The sequence below is a fragment of the Dipodomys spectabilis genome, unplaced genomic scaffold (assembly GCF_019054845.1).
Source record: "Dipodomys spectabilis isolate Male_0828 unplaced genomic scaffold, ASM1905484v1 ptg000819l, whole genome shotgun sequence".
In the NCBI taxonomy this organism is placed as follows: domain Eukaryota; kingdom Metazoa; phylum Chordata; class Mammalia; order Rodentia; family Heteromyidae; genus Dipodomys; species Dipodomys spectabilis.
Window position 1 is genome coordinate 1 of NW_024871496.1, and position 5000 is coordinate 5000.

Here is a 5000-nt window from a genome sequence, read left to right on the forward strand (position 1 = left end):
GTAGACCCTGACCCCTGACCCCAATCCAAGGCCTAGACATCTGACCCCAATCCCAGGCCCTGAATCCAAGGCCTTGACCCAGACCCCTGACCCCTGACCCTCATTCAAGACCCAAATGCAAGGCCTAGACCTCGACCCCTGACCCCTGACTCCAATCCCAGGCCTAGACCCAGACCCCTGACCCCAATCTCAGTCCCTGACCTCTGACCCCTGACCCCTACTCAGGGCCCCAGAATCCAATCTCTGGCCCTGACCTCTGACCCCTGACACCAATTCTAGGCCTAGACCCAGACCCCCTGACCCCAACCCAAGGTCCCAGAGACCACCATGTCTATCCCTGACCTCTGACCCCAATCCCACCTACCAGATCTTGACCCCGTGACCCCTTGACCCCTGACCCCAACCCATGGCCCCAAATCCAAGGCCCAGACCCAGTTCGCCTGACCCCTGACCCCAGTCCAAGCACCTGACCTCTGACCCCTGACCCCAAGCCAAGCACCTGACCTCTGACCCCTGACCCCAATCCAAGCACCTGACCTCTGACCCCTGACCCCAACCCAAGCACTTTACCCCTGACCCCAATACATGCATCTGACCTCTGACCCCTGACCCCAATCCAAGCACCTGACCACTGACCTCTGACCCCAACCCAAGCACCTGACCACTGACCCCAATCCTAGCACCTGACCTCTGACCCCTGACCCCAATCCAAGCACCTGACCTCTGACCCCTGACCACAAGCCTAGCACCTGACCTCTGACCCCTGACCCCAATCCACGCACCTGACCTCTGACCCCTGACCCCAACCCAAGCACCTGACCTGTAACCCATGACCCCAACCCAAGGCCCAAATCCAGGGCCCAGACCCCCATCTCCGTCCATGACCTCTGACCCCTGACCCCAACCCCAGGTCCCACAGTCCAATCTCAGACCCTGACCCCTGACCCCTGACCCCAACCCCAGGCCCCCAATCCAAGGCCCAGCCCCCGATCGCCTGACCCCTGACCCCAATCCAGGGCCCCAGACCCGCGACCTGAGCCCCCGACCCCCGACCCCACGCACGCACGCACGCACGCACGCACGCACGCACGCACCGCCTGGGTGAGGATGTCGCGCCGGCGCGGGGAGGCCGAGGCCAGGACGACGCGCTGCGCGCGCAGGCGACGCAGCGCCGGCAGCAGCGCCATGACGCCCGCCGCAGGCCGCGGGCCACGCCCCCCGCGCCCGCCACGCCCCCCGACGCACGCCCGCGCCGCCGCGCCACCCCCACGCACGCCACAGGCCGCCCGAGGGCCGAAGTCCCGCCCCGCGCCCGGCACGGGCGAATGAGCAGCCGCGCTGCCCCGCGAGGCCACGCCCACACGCACAGCGCGCGCGGCCCTGCCGGCCACGCCCACAACGGCCCAGGCAGGCCCTGGAAGCCACGCCCCCTCGGCCTGGCGGCGGCGTGGGCCTCCAACTCCGCCCCTAGGCAGCGCTGGGAGGGTCTATTTGCATAGCCACGCCCACTCTGTCGGCTGGAAATCACCATGAGCGTTATAGGAGTCAGGGAGAGCCAGGGTGCTCTGGGAAGCCACGCCCACATATGGGGGCGTAGGCTCCCCTCTAAGCCACGCCCATAAACGATCAGGCAGGGTCTGCAAACCACGCCCCCCGTTTTACCCATTGGGTGTGCTCGCAGCGAGGCTCGACCAAGAAATTTGCATAACCACGCCCAGTCAGATAGGTGGAACTCACCATGAGCGATATAGGAGTCAGGGAGAGCCAGGGTGCTCTGGGAAGCCACGCTTACTAGTGTGGCGTAGGCTCCCTTCTAAGCCACGCCCAAAAACGCCTAGGCAGGGTCCGCAAGCCACGCCCCTCGTTTTACCCATTGGGTGTGCTCGCAGCAAGGCAAGACCAGGTAATTTGCATAAGCACGCCCAGCCAGCCAGCTGGAACTCACCATGAGCGATATAGGAGTCAGGGAGAGCCAGGGTGCTCTGGAAAGCCACGCCCATGCAGGCTCTGCAAACCACGCCCCTCATTTTGCCCATTGGATAAGCCAGCAGTTCGTCCTTCACGAAGCCCAGACTAAGTAATTTGCATAACCACGCCTATTCTGCCAGCTGGAACTCACCATGAGCCACATAGTAGTCAGGAAGAGCCGCACTGCGGGAGGAAGCCACGCCCACACGCACAGCGAGGCCACGCCCACAGGCGTAGCGTACGCTCCCCTGCAAGCCACGCCCACAAAGGCCTAGACGCACAGATCCTGCCACGCTCGTTCTTTCTATTGGATGAGCCCACAGCACCGCCCCCCAGCCCAGTCCTCAGTGGATTGATTTGCATAACCACGCCCACTCGACGGACACCTTCTCACCATAAGCGATACAGGCGTCACTGGGAGCCTTGTACATTCGCACCAGACTATTCCCGCTCCCTGCCTCAGTTTCCCCAAATGCAAAAAGCCATTGGGCTCTCCCGGAAGTCCCTCCCAAGCAGGAAAAGGTGAGATTAAGACAATTATGCGCAGGCGCAGATTTTACTGGACCACGGCACGCCATAGGACGCTTAGGAGTGAAAGTCCCGCCTCCTGCCCTTCATGAGCCAATGAGTAGACGCGCTGCCCTGGGAAAGCCACGCCCACTCAGGCAGCCTACCCTCCCTCGCAAGCCACGCCCACAAACGCCCAGACGCGCACTGCTGCAGGCCACGCCCCTCACGCTCCTGACTGGGTGAGCCCCCAGCTAGGCCTGGGGAGGGTCGATTTGCATAGCCACGCCCACCGCGGCGCAGCCCCCGTGTCCTCGGGTATCCGCAGCTCACCCTAAGCGATACAGGACTCGCGGAGAGCCTTGCCCATTCCCACCGCGAGCCCTCCAGCGCCAACCTCGACTTCCCCGACCGCTGGGAGCCACGGGGCCGTCCCGGAAGTCCCTTCCGAGAGGTAAACCCACACCGGAAGTGGCTGTCATCCAGCGAGTTCTGCGCATGCGCAGATTGAAAAGTGAAGCCAAACCGGAAGTGCTGCCCATCCAGGGCGGGCCACAAAGACAGACGGAAGGACAGCCGCTGAGTGACCGCGGGGACTCGCGCACGCGCACACAGGCGAGCGGGACCCACCGGAAGTCCCGCCCTCCGCGGGAGGCGACGACCTGGAAGCCGCACGGTGGTAATTGAGCGGGAAAACGGGATTCTGGGAGCTGGGGGGGGGAAATGAGGGCGTGTGCGCATGCGCGGGGTGAGATGAGCCCTGCGCGGAAGTCCCGCCTTCGGGGGCCGGGGGCAGCGAGGAGGGACAGCCTCGGGTTGTGCGCATGCGCGGGGGTGCCTCTTGGCCGGACCGGAAGTCCCGCCTGGGGGGACTGCAGGGGGCTTCGGCGGAGGAGGGAGGCCGCGCGGGCAGAGCGCGCCTGCGCAGTGACTCGCCCTGGGAGATGGGGGGGGGGGTTGCCAGGGCAACGAGCGCAGGGGGCGTGGCCTGGACGGGACTGCAGGGGCCTAGAGGGCTCTGATTGGCGTTGCCAGGGCAACCAAGCAAGGGGCGTGGCCTGGACGGGATTGCAGGCGCCCAGAGGGCTGTGATTGGCGTTGCCACGGTAACCAGGGTAAGGGGCGTGGCCTGGATAGGAATAAAAGGGGAACTAGAGCGCTGATTGGCGTTGCCAGGGCAACCATGAGAGGGGGCGTGGCCTGGTCAGCACAGGAAGGGCCTACACGGCTCTGATTGGCGTTGCCAGGGGAACCATGGGAGGGGGCGTGGCCTGGACGGGCACGGAGGGAACGAGGGCGCTGATTGGCGTTGCCAGGGGAACCAGGCGAGGGGGCGTGGCCCGACGGGACGTGGCCGGCCCTGGTTGGTCGAGGCGCGTCCCGCGCGCCGACCGGAAACGGAAGCTCGTCACGGCCGGCCGAGGAGGCGGCTGAGTCCCGCGCACGGTGAGAGCCACGGACGGACGGACGGACGGACGGACAGAGGAGGCCAGGCGGGGTCGGGGGTCACCGCCAGGCGGGGTCGGGGGTCACGCGCGGCCTGGAGCGTGGGGGGACAGACGGGGTCACGGCGGGGTCAGGTTGGGGGGAGGGTTTTGGGGTTCGGGGTCAAGTTGGGGTCATGACGGGGTGAGGGGTCGATTTTGGGGTTCGGGGTCACGGTGGGGTCATGTGGGGGTCTGAGGAAGATGTTGGGGTGCACCGTGCATTTTGGGGTGCTGTTGGGTTACTTCGGTGGTTTTGGGGTGCAGAGGTAGTTTTTGGGGTTCGGGGTCATCTTGGGGTCTTGTTTCGAAGCTCGGGGGATTTTGGGGTTCACCATGAGTTTTCGGGGTGCAGTTGTGTTTTTGGCGTGGTTTTGGGGTGCAGGTGAGGTTTTGGGGTGCAGGTGAGGTTTTGGGGTGCAGGTGAGGTTTTGGGGTGCAGGTGAGGTTTTGGGGTGCAGGGGTCACCTTGGGGTCGTGTTGGGGTGCAGTTGAGGTTTTGGGGTTCGGGGTGAAGTTGGGGTCATATTGGAATGCTGAGGAGATTTTTGGGGTTCACCATGAATTTTTGGGGTGCTGCTGTGTTCCTGGGATGGTTTTGGGGTGCACCCAAGATTTTGGGGGTGCGGGTGGAATTTTGGGGTGCATCGTTGATTTTGGGGTGCTAATGTACTGTCTGGGTGATTTTGGGGTGCAGGGGAGGTTTTGGGGTGCAGTTGAGGTTTTGGGGTTCGGGGTCTAGTTGGGATCATACGGGAATGCTGAGGAGATTTTTGGGGTTCACCATGAATTTTTGGGGTGCTACTGTGACCCTGGGATGGTCTTGGGGTGCACCCTAGATTTTGGGGGTGCGGGTGGAATTTTGGGGTGCATCGTTGATTTTGGGGTGCTAACGTACTGTCTGGGTGATTTTGGGGTGCAGACAGGATTTTGCGGTGCAGGGATGGTTTTGGGGTGCAATGTCATCTATGGGTCGTGTTGGGTTGCATGAGACGTTTTGGGGTACACCCGTGGTTTTGGGGGTGCGGTAGCAGTTTTGGG

The 5000-nt window shown here is 63.7% G+C and overlaps 1 protein-coding gene across 1 annotated transcript in view; it reads left to right on the top strand.

The window, feature by feature from the left end:
- Positions 1 to 2813: 2813 nt before the first annotated feature.
- LOC122102639 (A-kinase anchor protein 17A-like) overlaps positions 2814 to 5000 on the top strand; it is a 15941-nt gene continuing 13754 nt past the window's right edge. Inside the window, exon 1 of the mRNA XM_042673390.1 lies at positions 2814 to 3154. The gene's annotated coding sequence lies outside the window, so the exon portion shown is untranslated. The remainder of the gene's footprint in view (positions 3155 to 5000) is intronic.